The 22,213-nt window shown below is 35.5% G+C and overlaps 1 protein-coding gene across 2 annotated transcripts in view; it reads left to right on the top strand.

The window, feature by feature from the left end:
- LOC136033022 (protein disulfide-isomerase TMX3-like) overlaps nt 1–22,213 on the top strand; it is a 145,893-nt gene that overhangs the window by 103,853 nt on the left and 19,827 nt on the right. The gene's annotated exons all lie outside the window — the stretch shown is intronic.

Below are 22,213 nucleotides of genomic sequence, written 5' to 3'. Positions count from 1 at the left end.
TGAAAAGCAATACAATAAAAAAAAAGAAACCTGGTGCCCAGCGAGGAATTCAAGGGACAATTCTGACGCCTTTATAAAAAATAAGAAAAAGGAAAAGAAAAATATACACTGGAAACCTACCTCAAAAATGGATCCACACTGGAATCCAAAATTCAATATAGTTCGCGACATCTTAATTGTCAGATGTTCTTGTCTTTCATTGAAAATCATGCACAGTATTTTCTTGGTCGTGAGACACAAATTTAACAACATTATTTGTCTTAATATTGTAGAAGAATAATCCTAGCATGTGTGTGGTTTGCTTTCATATGTAACTTATCAGACGGTATGAGAAATTACATTGTATCTCCGCGTTAATGCTAAATAAATGTGCTTATAAATGTTTCTTATCTGCAAGAAAACACCTGAGAACACAATGGATTTTGATAAATTCGCGGACTAGGTCCTTAATGTCATGGTCTTCATAGATGTTGTTTGTACTGATTATATATATATATATATATATATATATATATATATATATATATATATATATATATATAGATTAACGACCCTTCTTGACTACTAAGGTCCTTGCGTCGGATTGATGCTAAGATTGATTTAAAGGCAACCATAGCCGCTACTCTTTTCTTCCTTAAGTCAGATAGATTTAAAGGCAACCATAGCCGCTACTCTTTTCTTCCTTAATGACTTAAGTTCACAAAGAAGTTTAACGATGATTCCCTCAAGACGCAGGTGTTATTAATTTTCTTCAAGACGGAGGTGTTTGTTACGTAAAAGGGAGTGTTTTCTAAAAGATGCAGGTGCTTGCTACATAAAAGAGGAAGTTTCCTTCGAATTTTTTTTTTGTCATGTTTAAAGTTTTTTGTTATGTTGGAAACCTTCAGGGCCCTCCCAAGTACGTGACTTGTTTCTTCAGGCCTCGTGGGGAACCCCCGCTTGTAACCGAGGAGGACACACTTGTGGGGTTTTAGGTAATGACGATGCACACGTGGGTTTTACATAATATTTTAAGAGATCTTTTTTTTAAGATTTAATTTTTCTTTCAAGGCTTTTTTTTAAGGCTGTTCTTTTTCTTTCAATGCTGTTTTTTCTTTCAAGGCTGTTTTTCCGAGATTTCTTTCTAGGCTTTTTTTTTAGATTCCATTTTCTTCAAGATTTTTTTCTCAGGGAACCTTTTGGTACTGTGCGCTAGTCAGCTGAACCAAGAATGCCTTCATGATATTATGAAGAATCTACGGATCGCATGTTTCCTTTGTCTTTAATAATTGACATGCGGGGGAGAAAATCGATTACTAAAAATTGGTTACATTTTACTTGTACCTGCTTGTTACACTGCTATTAACTTTCTAACGTGACGTAGACAGATTGAGTTAGGTATTGGATCAGTGAGGTGTTACCTAGTATTGGCTTTAGATATTTCATTGCGTAAATGATTACGTATTGAAGATTCAACCTCGAATAAGAAATCTAAAAGACACAGACATTTTATTGTACATAGAAGTGTTAATAACAAAACTAATTTCAAAATGCAAAGTTTATCCGATGGAAGTAAGAGAGCGAAGTTGAAACTTAAAATGGCCAAAATTATTACTTCACATCCTATCTAATATACATCAATAAAACTAGTACAAACAAACCAACTAATTATGTTTCCTTATGTTTCTAAGATTTTAGAAAACTAGCGCTTTACTGAAAACACAAAAGTCAAGTATAAAAAACAGGAATATTGATTTGGGAGTCAAAAGTGAGTATATAGCCTGACAACAATAAACTAATCTGTAAAGCTTTTCATAGTTTCACACCAGTTGGGACTTCATTGACTTTCAGTAATCTCATAAACATATCTTCGAGGGATTTCAGGATTTTTCCGGAAATAGCCTGAACCATATATGACCACAAATTTTTTTTTGCAATAAACTTTTATTTTTAAGACGATCCGAAATACTAGGTACCATTCCTGAACCAGTGTCAGATGGCAGTTTTTTTTTCACAAGGCAGTTTTTTTTAACGCGTTTTTAACTTTTAGTTACTATGGGCTGTGGTTCGCTCTTTACAAGGTTGCAGCTAACGCGCTTTTAACTTCTAGTTATTTTGGGCTGTGGATCACTCTTTACTAGATTGCAGCTACCGCTGCAACCATGAATTTTTTTTTTATAAAATCACGAAATCAGAGAAGAAGTAGTTAAAACTCAACAAGCGGAAAAAAATAATGTGAAGTTAGATTAGATTAGGTAAATAATGTGAATTTAGCTCTCGTTAGAGGTAAATTTAAGCAACATCAAGGGATATTTTTAGAGCTTTTAATGAAAATATCCCGTTTCTTTTAGTGGGTTTTAGATTTCAGTCCCCGTCTGCCGAAAAAAAACATTTTAACACCTTCCGCCTTAACTTTAAGCTGTAGAACGTGTTATTCCCGTCACCGTGACAAACTATGGATGGCACATGGCATCCTCTAACACCCTCACCATCCCAAAGGCAATTTTCAGATATTTCCATGATAAATATATGCTTTACGTTACAATTCATGACACCGTGGCAAATTATGGATGGCACTCGACACCCTAACGGGCCCTCTGCACCCCTCATCATTCCTAAGACATTTCCAGATATATTCCTGTTAAAAATCATGCTTTAAATCCATTGGTTAATTTGTTTTCTTAAACAAACCCTCTGTGATGCATCATGTCAATTCACGCCACCGTGCCACACCATTACTAGCCCTCCGGCACCCTCTGGCACCCCTCTTGATTCCTAAGACAGATTCCAAATATTTTCTTGTGAAAAATCATGCTTTAAATCCATTGGTTCGTGTTTTCGGAAGAACCCCTCCTTGCATTTTAGATATGGCTATTAAATTTTTATCATCGCTCCTTAGCTTTAGCAAAACATTTCATGTATTGCAATATGTTTAGTCTTTAATTATGTATTTCCTTATTGTTTAAAAAGGACATAGAATTTAGAAAATTCCTGAGTGAACCTGCCCCGTGATATTTCTAAAGCATTCTCAGATATTTTCCGGCTAAATTATCAAATGGCTAAGGACTGCTAAAAATCTGTGTTTCTACGATAAAATACACTTCATTCTAAACGAATCGTAAATATGAAAAGATTTATAGGCCCTTAATTTAGGGTTCTAGCTTTCCCATAATGGCTAAAAACTGCAAAAAATCTTTGTTTTTACCATTATATACACCTCATTATAAACAAATCGTAGTTGCAAAAAGATTTATAGGCCCTTAATTTAGGGGTCTGGCTATCTCGTAATTGCTAACGACTGCTAAAAATCTTTATTTCTACCGTAAAATACACTTCATTCTAAAGAAATGGTAGGTACAAAAAGATTTATAGGCCCTAATTTAGGGGTCTATCTGTCTAGTAATGACTAAGGTCTGTTAAAAATCTTAATATATACCATAAAAGACACCACATTCTAAACAAATCGTAGGTACAAGAAGATTTATAGGTCCTTAATTGAGATGTTTGGCTATCTCATCTTTAGAAATCCATAATAATCCTTAGAAATCAAGACCAATACATAAGAATCAAGACCAAACCAAAGAAATCAAGATCAAACCAAAGAAATCAATGCCAACCACTAAACCAATGCATAACATGACCAATGCATAGACATCCAGACGAATTCTTGTAAAATCAAGATCAAACGGTAGAAATCAATGTTATCCTCAAAAAATCCAAACAAATCCTTAGAAATCAAAACCAGTACATAGAAATCCAGGAGTAGGGGTTATGGATTTGACGACGCCCATAGGGGGTAAACTATTGGAGCTACTTGCCTCCTCAAGACGTTTTTACGCCCACCTGGGCCATGCGCAATACTATAGTAAAATACAAAAAGTTCAAACATAATCCAAAACAATTCTTACAAAACATAAAAATTATTCCTACGAAATATAAAAATACACAATTCTAAAATGGTTCGAACAGAATGGAAAACAGTTAGTGTAGAACACAAAATACTTGCTAAAAAACACAAAAATTCTAACAACACTCCAAATACTTCATATAGAATACAAAAAGTTCAAACGTAACCCCAAATAATTCCTACATGGCAAAAATAATTTTTGCAAAAATATTTTACACAATTCTAAAATAGTTCAAATAGAATGAAAAATAGTTGATGGAGAACAAAATATAATTGCAACAAAACACAAAAATTCCAGCAACATCCAATATACTTCTTATAGAATAAAATAAGTTCATACATAATCCAAAATAATTCCTAAAAACAAAACAAAAAATATTTTTACGACATACAAAATGTAATACAATTAAAAACAGTTGGCATAGAAAAAAAATACTTGATAAAAAACACAAAATTCTAACAACACTCCAAACGTTTATATAGAATACAAAAATGCTACTCTAAAGTTTCTATCAGATGGCTTTCGGAAAAATACGACGTTCCTGGGGGGGGGGGGGTAGCTGCCGTCTGATCATTTTGACTCTTAAAAAGGACACTAGTACTTCTGATCACCAATCAACTGAACCCCTCCTTAGTTTATACGACCATCCTTTCTATAAAAACCCTATATACCCCCAGGGTATAACTTATAACCCTTACTCTGAGGGTTGTGGGGGGTTGTCATCCACAGAGACATGACTTCTGGGCCTTTCAACTACGGCGAACAAAATCTCAAAAATTTGGATGGTTGTGTTTGGAGAGATGATGGCCGGGAGAGGGGCTGTCCTCCAATCATTTTCTACCAATGAAAAGGGCAAGGGCACTAGTACTTTTGATTTTCAATTTAACGAGGCCCTTTCGAAGTTTCTACGACAACTCCTTCTATATTGAGTGCCATGGTCTAAAAAAATTAATAAATAAAAAATTATACGTTGTGCCCACATCGCTCTTTACTGAGGCAGCCCTATTGTACTGCTTATGGTTACGCATGAGCTAAATCCTGGCTACACTCTTGCTATAGCGTTGTCTTGCGAATGATGAAGCAATTTTAACTTTTCTTCCTTAGGAGGAGGTTTGGGGTTAAGCATTTTGCTAATTGGTTTAGTTATTTCTTCTTATCAGTGAGTTGAATATTTATGTTCGCTATGTATGCCGAAAAAAGCATTTTAATTGTGATTTCGTTTTTTTTTTCTAGACTATTTATTTCAAACTCACTTGAAATCCCTCTTGCAAGCATTAGGTCTACAATCAATATTTAGAATAAGTTTCAGTAATGCATTTAATTCAGCTTAAAATGGCTTCATTCAATGCTCAAATTACAACAGACACACACAAACATATATTTGTCAATATAATCAAATAAAATTTTCTTAAAAAAAGACAGCTAGTTTTCCAACCGTTTTATTAAATCAAATTGTAAATAATGGTTTTTAGTTTTCCTTATCTTAATTATTCAGAAAAAAAAAACAGCTACATATTTTCTTACTCCTGTTATTAGGGCCTGTGTCAAGTTGTTTCCTTCTTTAATTTAACTCTGTCGTTAAAAATATTTTCTTCCTAGAAGGGTGAAAAAATGTACGCTAATTATATTTTATTAATTCTGTCCTTTTTTCAGAATTCTAAGCACATAATAAACACATAATACTATTTGTTTCGGGATGCGAAAAGTCTGAATTCCGTTCTTGATATGTTTGCAGCAAGAGAACTGTGAGAAAATATGTGGCTCCTTTTTGCTTCTTTATTTGGGACTTTCGCTGCCGTTCCATAACGGCTTTCCCTTAGAGTGGATGCGGTATTACATGTAAAACTTTTTATTTATGCATTGTTTTATTTGTGTTTCTTTTAGGCTAACGCTTAATATTCTGCTCTTAATTGAAGACTGGCTTGGGATAGCATCATTTTTTACTATTTGTTTAAATAAATTATGGCTAAACATCCTATATGATGTTAAAAGACCTAATGTTTTAATGAAAACTTGTACTTTAATTTATTTTTTTTGTTTTACATATATATTAATTCTTTTTTATAAAAATTTTCGTACTCTTCTTTATTTTGGTATATTTAAAAGTTTAATTATGTTGAAAACACCAAAGTAGAGAATTTGTCAGAAGAGTGAAAACAGGATAAGTACGTGAAAATGAAACAATTGGTTGACAAAATCGTAAATTCAGGAAGCGTTAGAGGCTGTGCCTGGTGCCTGCCCCCATCTCCCTTTTCACAAATCCCGCTTAGAATCCAAAACTGACTGATCTAACTTGATTTTTATTATTTTAGTGAGTGGTTTTTATGGCACTTGGTATTAACCAAGTGACACATAGCGATCGCAAATTCTGTCGGTCTGTCTGTCTGTCGGTCTGTCCCGGTTTTGCTACTTTAGGCACTTCCAGGTAAGCTAGGACGATGAAATTTGGCAGGCGTATCAGGGACCAGACCAGATTAAATTAGAAATAGTCATTTTTCCGATTTGACCATCTGGGGGGGGGGGGGAGTGGGGGGCCGGTTAATTCGGAAAAAATAGAAAAAATTAAGTATTTTTAGCTTACGAACGGGTGATGGGATCTTAATGAAATTTGATTTTTGGAAGGATATCGTGTCTCAGAACTCTTATTTTAAATCCCGACCTGATCTGGTGATATTGGGGGAGTTAGAGGGGGAACCTAAAATCTTGGAAAACGCTTAGAGTGGAGGGATTGGGATGAAACTTGGTGGGAAAAATAAGCAGAAGTCGTAGATACGTTATCGACATAACCGGAACGGATCTGCTCTGTTGTGGTGAAAAATTATAAAAAATGAGGTATTTTTAACTTACGAAGGAGTGATCGGATTTTAATGAAATTTGATTTTTGGAAGGATATCATGTCTCAGAGCTCTTATTTTAAATCCTGACTGGATCTGGTGAAGGGGAAGCTGGGGGGGTGGAACCTAAAATCTTGGAAAATGCTTAGAGTAGAGGGATCGGGGTGAATCTTGGTGGGAAAAATAAGCACAAGTCCTAGATCCGGGATTTACATAACCGAAACGAATCTGATCTCTTTTGGGGAGTTGGGGGGGGGTGGGTTAATCCTAAAAATTTAGAAAAGATGAGGCATTTTTAACTGACGAAAGAGTGATCGTATCTTAATGAAATTTTATATTTAGAAAGACCTTGAAACCCAGATCTCTTATTTTAAATCCCGACCGGATCCAGTGTCATTATGGGGGGGGGGGTTCGGAAATCTTGGAAAACGCTTAAAGCGGAGAGATCAGGATGAAACTAGGTGGAAAGAATATTCACAAGTCCAAGATAGGTAACTGGCATAACCGGACCGGATCCGCTCTCTTTGGTGGAGTCGGGGGGGGGGGAGTAAAAAAAAGAAAAATTAGAAAGAATGAGGTATTTTTAACTTACGAACGGGTGATCAGATCTTAATGATTTGATATCTACAAAGATCTTGTGCTTTAAAACTCTCTTTTTAAATCTTTACCAGATTCGGTGAAATTGAAGGGAGTTGGAGGGGGAAACCGGAATTCTTGGAAAACGTGAAAATCGAGGTATCTTACGAATGGGTTATTGGATTTTAATGAAATTTTATATATAGAAGAATCTTATGTCTCAGATGCTCCATTTTCAAATCGGATCCGGGAACTTAGAGGATTGGAGGGGGAAAACAGAAATCTTGGAAAACGCTTAGAGTGGATAGATCGGGATGAAACTTGATGGGAAGAATAACTACAAGTTATAGATACGAGATTGGCATAATTGGTATGGATCAGTTCTCTTTGGGGGAGCTGGGGGTTGTTAATTTGGAAAAATTAGAAAAATTGAGGTATTTTTTAACTTAAGAACGAGTGACCGGACCTCAATGAAATTTGATATTTAGAATGAACTCATGTCTCAGAGCTCTTATTTCAAATCCCGACCAGATCTGTTGGCATTGGGAGGAGTTGGAGGGGGAAACCCGAAATCTTGGAAAACGCTTATAAATGTCGTAGATACGTGATTGACGTAACCGGACTGGATCCGGTCTCTTTGGGGGAGTTAGGTGGTGAGGCTCAGCCATTTTGTGAGTTTGGTGCTTCTGGACGTGCTAGGACGATGAAAATTGGTAGGCGTGTCAGGGAGCTGTACAAATTGACTTGATAATGTCGTTTTCCCCGATTCGACCATCTGGGGTGCTGAAGGGAGAGGATGAATTAGAAAAATTGAGGTATTTTTAACTTCGAGTGGGTGATCGGATCTTAATTAATTTTGATATTTAGAAGGACCTCGTGACTCAGAGCTCTTTTTTTAAATCCCGACCGGCATTAAGCCTCTGATTTTACTTTTATAGCAATCTATTGATTCTTAGGATTTTTCTAGAGCTCATACCATATGAGCTCTTAGCTCTTGGCTCTTCTGACCTCGTCACAAGTACCATATGAGCTCTTAGCTCTTGGCTCTTCCGACCTCGTCACAAGTGCCGTATGAGCTCTTAGCTTTTTTAAATTGTACAATAGTAATTATTATTTATATTTCTCTGCAAAGTTTATTTTTAATCTCTTTGTAGTGTTTCCGTTTCATATAGGAAGCATTGACTCTTTCTTGCCCATCAGAGTCACCGCTAAGTAAAGGGTGATATTTCTCTCATACACTATTTATTTTAAAATTTTTATCTCTGCTCATTTTCAAAAAAGGGGTAGTGGTGAAAACTTGGGAGGAGGCTCATTTAGTCAAAAGTTCAAGTTCTACTTTGCTTTTAAGGAATCGAAAGGGATAAAAAGTTGGCAAGCCCTCCTGCTATGTAACACTTTGCTTGCTAGGCGATCTATACCCCTTGGGATTTGGTGTGTTCTCTCCAAATATTACCCCTACGAACAATTTCCCAGCGGAAAGCTACCCCCCAGCAGAAAACTCCCTGCGAAAAAATTTCCCTTGGGCAATTCTCCTTTGGAAAATTCTCCCCACATGTAAAATTGAACAGCCATAGAGGAGTCAAGACAAATAAGGAGTATGAAAAAAAGGGATTCTGGCCTAGATATATATCAAAAAATCATTCTTTTTCACAATCCATTTGGTGTTAAACGAATAGCAGGACGTCCTCGATTGGGGTAGGAAAAGGTCATAAGATAGGATTGACAAAAAGGAAACTTCTTGGGAAGGAGTAAAACATAAACCTTTGAATAAATTTAGGTAGGAGACGAAGCTGTGTTATCCTCATGTGCTATAATGAAATGTTAGGAATATTAGTGTTTTTCAAATTTTTTTTTTAATGAAATTGGAGTCAGAAGAAAAATAGTTTAAAAATTGTCCTCTTAAGATAGTAAAACTAAATTGAAAGCCACTGATGATTTTATTCCAAAATTTTCTCTTCTTTTGTTGGTGCTATGAAAATAAAATCCCGCTAAAACACAAATAAAACACACTACTTGAAAGCAAGTCGTTTTCAATTGATTTAAAAGGACACTTTTGCCTCTGGACGGTTGGGGAGGGGGCGGTTGTGATCGCACTCTTATTTGTGGGTTGTTCTTTTGTAGTAGGTCGCTATTGTTTGTTCGTTTTGTACTTGACTGGCTATATAATTTTCTTCTTGTTTGTTTTAGATTTTTAATATCGCCCGTTATTTCCCTTGAAAATTTTTTTTAATTAATTTTTAGTGTCATAAAATTACCGTAAAATAAAACCTGGTAAGTAAAATTGGTAAAACAAGTTACAATAAGCTAAGCCCTAGAAAATACATTTTAGAATTGTCCTCTAGCTACAAGACCATTTGAGAATTTCTTTTTAAACATCACTTACAGCTTTTAATGAAATTTTTTAACTATTCTAATTTTCCTGGGATTAAAAAAGGTAATACCCCTTTATCTACAGTTTCATCAATTTAACTAACTGTCTAATTTATCGCTTTGGTAATCATGGACTATGGTAAAACCTCTGCAATTGGATTTCGGACTTCCATTTTGAAAAAAAAAATCAAATTTACCATTACTTGGGAGTAAAATCATGCTAATCATTTTTTCTACATTTAAACCTAAGAAATGTTACCCTTATAGCTTTGTATATTTAAATAGCCGTATTCAACCACATTTCTTATATCATACGCATATTATTTTTAATTTTTATTATAAAAGTACCGAATACAAGTAAAAAAGAGGATTGTAACGCTTTGATGACTTTAATTCACCAAGAATTGGATCATAATAGAGGAAGATTCGCTCATTTTCGCGGTCATTAAGACTGTCTTCAACAGGATTTACTTGCAAATCTGGCTTCTCTCGTTCGAACATAGATCCTGATTCAAGTGACCGTGCCTGTTCAGACCCCCTCCCCAAACAAAAGCCCTGGATATGGCTCTGAGGATTATATATCAATTTCTACCTCCACCCTCCCATTTTGTCTCCATTAGAGATAATTCTATACTTATATGAAGATTCTTTCAAAACAAAACGCCGTAAACGCCGGCTCCTGAGGAAAAGACGGTATAAATACAGGATTTCTCTGAGATGTGAAATTTAAATGAAAATAAGGATATTGATTGCTTTGGCCCTCCACATTTTTGAAAATCTGGATCATGTAATTTTGATGAGGTAACTTCAAAATTATAAGCAAATAGCTTCCCACATTCTTTTAGGAAGGCAATTGAAATTTTTAAAATCCATAGAGACCTTGTTTTAAATAGAGATACTGGAGATGTTCCTATAAACCCAATTGACAATTACTTAAAATAAAAGGATTCGAATAATATTTTTCTTCAGTTTAAATTTAGATCATCTTATCACACTTTTAATGAAAATTCGGCCAGTAGACAAGCTAAGTCAATCACTAAGCAGAGAATTTTTGCCTAATCCAATTGGTTAATAGTCTTTCATTTATTCGGGGTTGGTTTGTTTGATTCAGTCTTTCTTCTGCTCAGTTAGAGCTAATTCAAAAGGTTAGTTTACCTTCTTTTTTGACCACTTGAGACGGCTACGCGGAAGGCCCTGACGAAATATCTGCCTCTGTCATTTTCGGTTCTTTTTTGTCCGCTGGCTGGCATTACCCTCAATTTTCTCGGCTATTTAATTTTATAATTTTTGTTCTTGTTTCTCATATGTCAATTCTGCTTATAACCCTTTCTGTATTTAACAGTTCACAGAACTAATGCAATTTTACTTCAGCTATCATTTCACCATTGAGACCTAAGTCAGACAGACGGCCTTTCAAGCCGGAGAACAAAGCTATACACAAAACAAAATCATATTCTATTTTTTTATTTTTTTTTTTTTGTTTCTAGCCTCTTTGTGCTTTTGTGCTCTGAAAATTGCAAGACGTTGTAAAATATATCCATAGAAAGATACTCGTAAAATAACGGGTAAAATAGGTATAATACCAATTTTACGGGGGTCCGTAAAATTACGGTAAAATACCTAATTTTACCGTAACAAATTTTACCAGTTACAACACTATTATTTTTCTTAATGAATTGAATAAGATAAAGCACGTTTTTACGATGAAAGAAAGAGAGCAAAACTAATATTCATCGTAAGGACCTCTCAGGAAGAACTGAAATTTTTTTATCTCAAAATGCACTTCGAAGCTTCTTCCCACAAAAATATCCATTGACTGCTCTCTAAAATAGGATAATACCACATTCAGGGCTACTCAGGTTTTATGAGTTGTGCTTTTTATGTTTTATCTTATGTTGTTCAGAGGAGGGATCATTATGATCCTGTTCTGTTGGGTATCCCTAATACCACCTATTGACCTCTCGCCTAATAGCTGTTGTGAGTGTAAACGCTTTTTATACTGCTTAAATGGTTATAGTGACTGTAGCCTTTAAAAATGGAACTCTATGTAAATAGCTGTTGGTACGGTATTTCTATATCAATTAGCCTAAGAGCTGGTCGGACGAGATGCGTAAAAAAACAAACTCTGTAGTGTATGCTATTTCATGACGACCGAAGAACAACCAGTTTTCATCCATCCCCAAAACATTTAGGTCCCCTTGCCCCCCCCCTTCTCTAAAAAAGAAAACTTCCTGAAAATTTCAGCTTGATCCCAAGCTATAAGATAAAACATGGTGTATTTACTAAACTAAGCATAGAAATTGACATGTGCGCAAAGAAAAAGCAAAGAAAAACGCAAAAACAGCAAAGAAAAAACGTATGTGTGAGCTTTCGAAAACCAACTGACTGATCCGATATCCAACCGACTGATTGGCTAATGGAATCTCACACACTCTATGTTTTATATAAATTAGTATTGGTCACCTTAGAAATATCGTTCAATTTTTTTTTTAACCTAGTCAGGCCAAAATTGTTAGGCTGTGGCACAACATGGCGGAAATCGGCACTTGCTATGATACAATTGATTGCTGACTCAAATAGGACGCTAAAACTTTAAATTTTCTTTCAAATGATCCCTTCCGTGGTATTCTTGAATCGTTGATTCGAAATGGCCACACCTGATGAATGAAAAAAAATAAGAAGACGCAGGCCTACCAGTAAATGTACGTTTTTGACCGTCCTTTGGGAAAAATAAACATTTTTAATTTCATAATCTCTGAAATTGTAGATCAAAATCTCCAGTATATTCTCAGATGTGTTGAATTTGACGATGGGATTTTCATCAACCTTCCTCCCTCTTAAAATTTTGCTTTTTTAGAAGACTGATTTGTTTTGACGGATAATTCATTTTTAACTAAAAAACCATATCCTTAATTACCGTTCATTGCGATGAACAGTTTGATAATCTAAGAATAGCTTTTGACTTGTGTTTCTGTCAAAAAACTTCTGTAATCCAAAGGTAGATCCCCTGTTAGTCATAGAGGCGATATTTCTCTACTTTTCTCTTCCCTCTTTCCTAGCTCTTTGATTTTACTAGCACTAAACTGTTATTGTAAACGGGAGAGGCACTTTTAAATCGTTGTTTCTTCCGATAGTAAAGTTAGTTGCTTGAAACGTATCTCTTCAACAGTTGAATATTACTTTTTATGATTATCCTTGCTGAGATGTTAAATCCAAAATGGGAGCTAAGAATGGGCTTGTTTTTGTCAGCTAATATCTCTATTTTGCCAGATAAAAGAAAATGGTCATATATGTGGCAATGTTGGTAATCTGCCCTGAACTTTAACTGATCTATTTAAAGGAGGAATTGACTATTATGTGATGAGTAAGGTCAAATTCTGTGATATGGGGCTGTAGTCCTGTCACAGATTCTCTCAACTAATAGTTAATTAGTATTTAAGTGCTAAGGGACATTGTCTATAGCCTTGGTAAGCTAGAAATATGTTTATCTTGAAACAAGAATATGATAACGGTACATGCTGCATTTAACAAAAGGAAAGAACTCTATTATAGTACTGTTGTATGTCCGTCCTCTAATAGAAAGTTATTATGATTTTTTTTTTTTTTTTTTCAGGGGAAGAGGGACATAAATCTTGGTACATTCTATTTAAAGAATGTTTTAGACTAGTAAAGCTTTGTCATAAAGAAAGGAAATATAAATAAGTGGGTAAAACTGTTTATGAGGATAAGACTTTTATCCGTTTTAGATTACCCCCCCCCCCTGTTTGTTTCCTCTTTTCGTTGGTAATGAGTATAGATAATAAGTTATAAAAACCATGAGTTTGGGTAATATAAGAATTAGACAACTGTTTACGAATTTGACATAATCTTTACGCATGCTCGTCAGATTTAAACAAAAAAGATTAGGTATCGTGTCTGGCTATAGATTGAAGAATAGGCAGATATTTGCTGAAAAATGACACAGGGCCATGTCACCAAATAAAATGATGAAACGATCACTACTCTGTGCACATAAATGAACATTTCAGTGACAAAGCCCCGTATATCGTTATTTTTGTTTAATTTCACATATTTTGGCGATTTTATCGACCGACGACGCTTGCAAAAATACGTATAGAGAACTTTCTAGCTAAATTGTGCCAAAATTATCTGGTACAAGTTATGACTTGAATGAGCCTTCATTGAACTTTTCTGCTGTGATGGACCACCCTAAAGAAGTCAGCCCATTTTTCCCTAACTGGATGGACAAAAGCCTGAAATGTGCTGTTTATTTTTACTTTCTGTGAGACGAGAGTCACTTTTATTTGGTGCAGTGTTGTCAGAAGTAGATTTTTTTGATCAATTTTGATCTTTGTGTTATGCATCCATTACTAACACTTATGTAACCGAAACTCAATAGTAACCGAAACTCTAAGAAACTGTCTTGATAACAATGGACATATCAAAAGAATCGAATTTTGATGCTTATTTTAAGTGTGTAAAATTCATCAAGGACAATGCTACCAATAAAAAGTTACGAATCTGAAAAAATTTGCCCTTTTTGGAAAAGGAAACACCCCCATAAATCAAGTGATTTTATTGAAAATCACATCATCAGATTTAGCATATCAGAGAACCCTAATGTAGAGGTTTCAAGCTCCTATATACAAAAACGTAGAATTTGTATTGTTTTGCCAAAAGCAAGCTCACAGATAGGTGTTAATTTTTTTTTTCTAGGGGGTGATCATGTCAAACCAGTTATCCTAGAAGATCCGTAGAGGGCTCATTTGATCTGAAATCAAAAGTTCTGGTGCTCTTTTTAAGTGACTAAAAGTATTCGTCACTTTTTACCAAATTCTTTTGCGCCCCTTTTTACCAAAGTAATCCGGTCAAAATTTTAAGGTAGCCATTTTGTTCGGCATAGTCGACAGATCTAATAACTATGTCTTTGAGGATGACTTGACCCCCTCCTCCTCCCCCATAGCCCCCAGGGGAAGGACTGAAAGCTATGAGTGTTGCCTGTTATTACATATAGTATTGGCCGTTGGGAAGTAAACACATGTTTTTCGTGAGAAAGAGAGATTTTTCTGGTGTGTGTGTGGGGGTTACGTAAGAGGATCTTTATGTGGAGGAATGGAATTTCAATAGAGGGGGAGCTGTACTTCCCAGTATTATTTAAAAAACGATCGAAAATTAAAAAAAAACAGTTTTCAAAAAAAACTTTTTGTTTTTGCATTTAAAGTTTTAAAAAAGTTTTTGAATTTAGGAGCAACGTTAAAACCTAAAACGAACAGAAACTATTACGTTTATGATTGGGTCTCCCCCTCCTCAATACCTCCTCTTTGCGCTAGCATTTTTTTTCGAACTTTTATAAAAGTTTGTTTAAGCGACCCTTGTGTTTCAGGAGTCATTCTTAAATGATTGATGATTCCCTTCATTTACGTAATAATTTATGTTCTTTTTAGTTTTAATGTTGCTCCTTACTTTCATTTGAAAACATGTGTTTATTTACCTATCAAAAGGATTGATTCCTAAAGCTGATGCCTTTTATTTTTTAGTAAGCACCTAAAAGATAAAATATGTTGAAAAAATGATAATGCGCGTATTTTATTTAAAAGATTAACATTATATTTTTATTTGCCCTTGCTTAACTAGTTATCATTTCTAATGTCGTTGGGAGTATGATTAAAAAGGCTATGAAATTTATCTATGAATTTCGAGAGAATCCTGATGAAACATTGGGTGAAGAAGAACTTTTTTTGTCCTTGAAGTCCTTGAAACATTACAATATTAATAGCAATGCAGGCGCATTTTTGAGGGGATTCAGGACTGCCATAAAATATATCTTGGAAACGAAAATGATTTGATGAAGAAAGGACAAAACATACATTTCTTGAGTCTTGGTTTACTTAGTAGTTCATGCTTGAAAAAAAAAATGAAATCTAAGTAGATTTGTTTGGAGGATGCGTGGGAAAATATTACTCGTGAATTCCACGCACTATTTTTTTACTTAGCTCTTGATTGATAAGATCTTCAGAGATTTGTACACAAGTATGTCTCAAAAACCTGGGTCTTGTACTTCAGTACATTTTAAGTTGAAATAACTTAAGTGTTTTACAATATTGGCTTTGTGTTTTCTATCGTGACAACTTTGACGGAGCCAAGGGTTCGTCATAATTGTAGACAGATGAAAGGAAGCAATAAGTAATTTTGGATATTTTATATGTATATCTGAGGACCACACCTTCGTTTCAATGAGACATGCATGAGATGGATGAAGTTCTGTATTTTAAAGGATTCTGATTTTAGGAATTAATAACACGAACGAGAGAATGAAGTCAGAACAGATCTGTGTTTCCCTTTGAGAATCATAGGCGTAACCAGGGCCGACCCATGCCGTAGGTCTGATTCATTAACGTAATTCCATCTAAGTAATGGATGTGTTTATAAGTTGTTTTTTTTTTTTTTTTTTTTGTATTACTATTTATGTGCACACAATAGGCTGTATCAGAGGCAACGTTATGGCGTTGCCTATAGTAAAAGGCTATACGACTCCAATGTTTTATTATTTGTTTGTCTTTTTTTTTCAAAGGCACTACATATAGAAGGGGTCGTTGCATAAACTTCAAAGGGGGCTCATTTGATTAGAAATCCAGAGTTCTAGTGCCTTTTTTAAGAGTCAAAATTGATCGGAGGGTAACTAGCCCCCCCTACGCCCTTTTTTAACCAAATACATCCGGTAAAAAATTTGAGGTAGCCATTTTGTTAAAAACAGTTCAAATATCGTATAACAACAACTTCGGGGTCAGTATAACCCCCAGGGTGGGGAAGGGTATGCGTTGTAAGTTAGGCCCTGGGGGCGGATATGGTTCTTAGGTTCTTATAGAAGGGACGCTCGTATAAACTTCAGAGAGGGCTCATTGAATGGAGATTTAAAGTTCTAGTTCACTTTTTAAGAGTCAAAAGTAATCGGAGGGTAGCTACCCCCCCCCCCCCCCGCGCATGTTTTCCTTAAATGCATCCGGTAAAAATTTTGAGATCTCATTTGCTTGGAAATTAAAATGCTAGTTTATTTCTTAAGAGTAAAAAAAATATTGGGGGGAAACGAGCCGACCTAGCGCCCTTTTTCACCGTAAAGGTCATTCGGCTCAAATGTTGTATTATTTTTTTCCAGAGGCACTTCATATGGAAGGGGTGGTCCTGTGAACTTTGGAGGGGGCTCATTCGAAATCTCAATGGAAATCGTAGGTTTTAGTGCCTTTTTTAAGAATAAAAAGTGATCGAAGGGCAACTAGCCCCCCCACGCCTTTTCCCCCCAAATGCATCAGATAAAATTTTGAGGTAGCCATTTTGTTAAAAATAGTTCAGATGTCAGATAACAAAAACTCTGGTGTCAACACAACCCCCAGGGCCCAGGGACAGGTGTTGTAAGTTGTGTCCTGGGGGCATACATGGCTTTTATGAAAAGGATGCTCGTATAAACTTTAGAGAGGGCTCATTTGATTAGAAATTTAAAGTTCTAGCTCACTTTTTAAGATTCAAAAGGAATCGGAGGGCGACTACCCCACCCCCATGCACCCTTTTATGCAAGTTTATCAGATAAAAATTTGGACTAACGCTTTCGTTAAAAAATAGTTCAAAGATCTAATAACAGAAACTCCGGTGTCGACAGAGCCCCCAGGGCCCGAAGGCAGGCGTTGTAAGTTGTGCCCTGGGGCATATATGGTTCTAATGAGTAGGAATGCTCGTATAAACTTTAGAGAGGGCTCATTTGGTTGGAAATTGAAAGTTGTAGTTCACTTTTCAAGAGTCAATTGAAATCCGAGGGTAAGTAGCCCCCCGCCCACGCCATAAAGTTTCAATGTATTTTTTCAGAGGCACTTCATATGGAGCGAGTGGTCGTATAAACTTTGGAGGGGGTTCACTCGATTGGAAATTGGAAGTTCTAGTGCCTTTCTTAAGAGTCAAAAGTAATCGGAGGGCAACTAGCCCCCCTCCCCCCGCGCCCGTTTACCCCAAATGTATCCAATAAAATTTGAGATAGCCATTTTGTTAAAAATAGTTCAAAAATCAGATAACAAAACTCCACGGTCGACACAACCCCCCAGGGCCCGGAGACATGCGTTGTAAGGTTTGGCCCTGGGGGCATGTATGGTTCTTATGGAGGGGTGCCTGTGTAAACTTTAGAGGAGGCTCATTTGATTGGAAATTGAAAATTCTAGTTCCCTTTTTAAGCGTCAAAAAGATCGAAGGGAAACTATCCCTGCCCCCCCCCCCCCGTGCCCCTTTTTTCCCCACCAATCCGATAAAAATTTGAGGTAGCCATTCTGTTAAGAATACTTCGGAAGTTAAATAACAAAAACTCTGGGGCCGACACACACACACCCCCCCCCAGATCCTTGGGGCAAGTCTTTTAAGTTATGCCTCAAGGGCATTTATGTTTTTATATAAGGGGTTGTAGTATAAACTTCACAAGTGGCTCATTTAATTAGAAATTGGAAATTCTATTTATCTTTTTATGAGTCAAAAGTGATCGGGGGGCATCTATATCCTTACACAAACCGTCTTTTCCCCAAATGTATCCCATCAAAATTTTGAGATAGTTTGTTTGGAATAATCAATCGATGACATAACAAAACTTCGGGGTCAACGTGAACCCCCCCCCCTTCCCGATACCAGGGGAAGGGTTGTAACTTATGTTCTAGGGGTATGTGAGGTTTTTATGGAAGGGATGGTCGTATAAACTTCGGAGGGGCTCACTCGACTGTAAATCAGAATTCTAGTGCCCTTAATAAGAGTCAAAGTTATTGGAGGGAAACTATCCACCCCCTCCCCCCAAAGTTCCATTTCCCAAATACATCTGATCAAAATTTTGATAAAACCATTTTGTTCACAGTACTTTTAAGATCAAATAACGAACACTCCAGGGTCGACACAACCCCCCCCCCCCTAGAGTCGTGGGGCAATTGTTGTTTGTTATTCCCCGGGGATATTTGAGATTTAATGAAAGGAATGGTCGTATAAACTTCAAAGATGGCTTATTTGATCGGAAATTTGAAGTTCTAGTTACCTTTTAAGAGTCATCAACAGTGATCAGAGGGCATCTCCCCCACACCCTTTTTTCCCAAAATGTATCTTATCAAAGTTTTGAAATAGCCATTAAGTTTGAAATAATCCAACGACCAGATGACAAACTACTTGGGTTCAACATGCCTCCCCTTTAGCCTGGAGGAAGGTTTTAACTTATGCCCAGGGGAAAAACGGTTTTTCATGGAAGAGGTGGTCGTATACACTTCAAAGGAAACTCAAATGATTAGAGATTGAAAGTTATAGTTTCCTTTTGTCAGGTTATTTATTAAGAAAGATGGCATGTTTGATTCTAGATCTCATGGATGCGTTGCTAGCTGTGCACTAAGATTAGTGAAAACAGGGCCACCGATGGAAGGTTGTGCACAGCCATACCTGTCCACCCCCTATCATCAAGCCCGACCTCCGAATACCCTCCTAGTTGCAGCGCAAATAGGAGGATAGCTCTATATACTAATTGTGGGTGATGGTCTCTTATTCCCCCTCCCCAGTCCCGGGAAATAGCTCTTAGTTATGGAACTTGCTTATTGCTACTTTAATACTTTGTTTACTTTGATGCTTGAATTTAGTGATTTACTTGGCAACTTCGGTGGAAGGACTGTAAGTTATAGAATAGAATATATTTTATTCACTGTAATAACTGGAGCTAACATGAGTATGTGATGACACAAAAAAAGATCCAAAACAAATAAACAGCAACACAAAAAGGCAGCAAATGCTGCTTCAAGATCAGTAAATTTAAATGAGTCAAAAAAAAAATATTGTAATTCAAGAACCTATTTTCACGACTAAATAGCGACTGTTTTTATAGAATGTTTCAGAATAATTAAATATATAAATGTTTGGTATATTCAAAAACACTCACAGGCAAATACCTGAAATAAACTGCATCAAAGATTAAATATTTCTCAAGGTAATATTATTAAATACTAGATAAAATAAGGGACAAATGATTTGCAATATCTCTCGGTACTAGAGGCTGGGTAAGTCATTAACTGTGGACAATTATTTTTTATTTGTCGGAATCTAGCGACTGGTCCTTCAGTAAGGTAGCTCTCAAGGTCGGGCTGTAGACCAGGATGAGCCGGGGAATTGAAACAATTTAGTCCAAATCGATATGTAGACTTCCGACTATCGAGCGAATTTAAATTGAGTTGTTTTAGTGCCTCGTATGTTAAGTATTTTTGTCCCAGTATAATTTTTACAGCTCTTTTTTGTATCGTCTCGGTTATGCATGCTGCCTCTTGTTTATTTTGATACCTTGTTTCCTTTGATGTTTTCTTTACTTTATTTTTTATAAAAATATATTGATATTGTTACTTTGATATTGTTATTTTGATATTGTTACTTTGATACTAGTTTTGATTTTTTGATGAAAGTTTGATTTTGAAATAAGGAACTTTTTAAACTTGAGACCTTTTGCAATGAAAAATGAACAAAAATTAATTTTTAAAAACTTTCCGAAAAAGACTTTTTTCAAAGAAAAGTAAAGGCCATATTAAACTTAAAATCAGCAGACACAAATACTTGTTAAAATTCAAACTCAAAACAACCAGAAATTGCTATTAAAGAACAAATTAAACCCAAAACAATCATAGCAAAAAAATATACAACAAATATTAATATAAATGAATAAATAAATCTGAAGACGATTAATTCTTAAATTGAATATGCAAATAAAGCTTAAAACGGAAAAAAAATATTTTGCTATTGAAGTATAGACGAAACCCAAAACGAATAGAAATAAAATAAACAATCAGTTCAAGCAAACATACAGTAGATACTAATATAAGTGAATAAATAAATCTTAAAAACAGTGAAACTTAAATTGAATATATAAATCAAGCTTGAAACGAACAAAAATCACTACAAACAAGAGTTTGGGTATCGCCTCCTTCTCTCACTGTAAAAGTCTAAAACGTACTGCGTCATTGGCCCTTTACTGAAAACGAATTATGTTATAAATATTTTCTTTTGTACTTAATGTTGAAAACAAACATTAAAATTACACTAAAACTTGAACTGATGAGCTTTCAGCAATTAATATCACTATACATCAAGTATTCACTTTAATTTTATTAGTTCTTTCCAACACTGTTAAAGAAAAATATAGTGTCACTGCAAACAAGAGTTTAGATACTGTTCCCTTCCTTAACTGTAAAAACCTAAAATCTACTGCGTCATTGGCGTATCGCCGAAAACGAATTATTGTGAAATTAAGTCTTGAACTGATAATCTTTCAACAATTAATATCAATCTACATAAAATATTCATTTTCATTGTATTTGTACTTTCCAAGACTGTTCAAGAGACATATAGTTTTCAGTAAAGCACGACTGGAAAAGGACAAATTTATAATTATTACAAATGAAAAAAAAAGTTAAATTTTTGTCTGACCACCCGAAGCATCAAACGTGATGGGTCCAAGAGAACGAACCAAACAACATAAATTCACGACGAGTGAAAATGAATGATTTGGCCATCAAATAAGACTAGACCAACGTAGGCAGTTAAAGCAAAGGCATGGGCATTGTCTGAAATAATGAAAACCCAGAATGAAAAAGAAAGATGCGGCTAGAATACTTACAATAATCAGGATCAAAGCGAATTAAAAAAGAGAGTGAAGAACAAAGAGAGTATTGGTTAGAAGACAAGGACAACAAGAATCAGAACGAGTCAAAAATGAAAGTGAAGAGCAAAGACACATGCGGCTAGAAGACAGAACGAGTCAAAATGAAAGTGAAGAAGGAGGAATTGCACGGTTAGAAGACAAGTGACAGCGAGAATCGGAACGAGTAAAAAATGAGAATGAAGAAGAAAGAAATGCTAAGTTAGAAGACCAGAGTCTTTGTATTCTTTGACGCCAGCAAGCTGTGGCACAAAACCTGTAAAAACCTACAAAGATGCTGTAAACTACGCAAGCGTTAATTTACAAGCTATTGGGACATTTCAACTTTGCATGCAATCACTCCGGAGCCCTCCACGATGCGCTCCTTTTTCAACAGCCTCGGAGATGACGGGAAGAAGAGAAATAGGTCTATAGTATGTAATTAGAGATGAATCACCTTTTTTATGCAAAGGTACAACATTAACTACGTTAAATAAATGAGGAAAACATCAGAAGAAAAAGAGGGAGGTTAGTCTTGTGTGAGATGGGGTTAGAAACAAACTGACCAATTTTTTTTTTTTTAAGGACATTATTAATTAAACCAAAACTGTCAACTGAACGGTTACTTGAAAGCTGAGAAATAAAACTAGAAATTTCTGTATCACTGAATGGGGAAAGGAAAATGACTTTTCTGCTAGGTGGAAAACTACTTACTCTACCCTGGGGCGGAATGGGAACCGAAGGAAGTTTGGTTAAATACGAATTAAAGGCGCTCGCTGAAGAATTTTTGTCTCCTATAGAATCATCAGCTTTCCTGTAATGACATGGGGGGAACTGTTTAAGTTTCTTGCTGGAAAGTGCTTCATTAACTA

Source organism: Artemia franciscana, chromosome 11, assembly GCF_032884065.1.
Source record: "Artemia franciscana chromosome 11, ASM3288406v1, whole genome shotgun sequence".
NCBI classification, from domain to species: domain Eukaryota; kingdom Metazoa; phylum Arthropoda; class Branchiopoda; order Anostraca; family Artemiidae; genus Artemia; species Artemia franciscana.
Note: the sequence above shows the minus strand (reverse complement) of the source record. Positions and strands in the feature narration are given on the sequence as shown.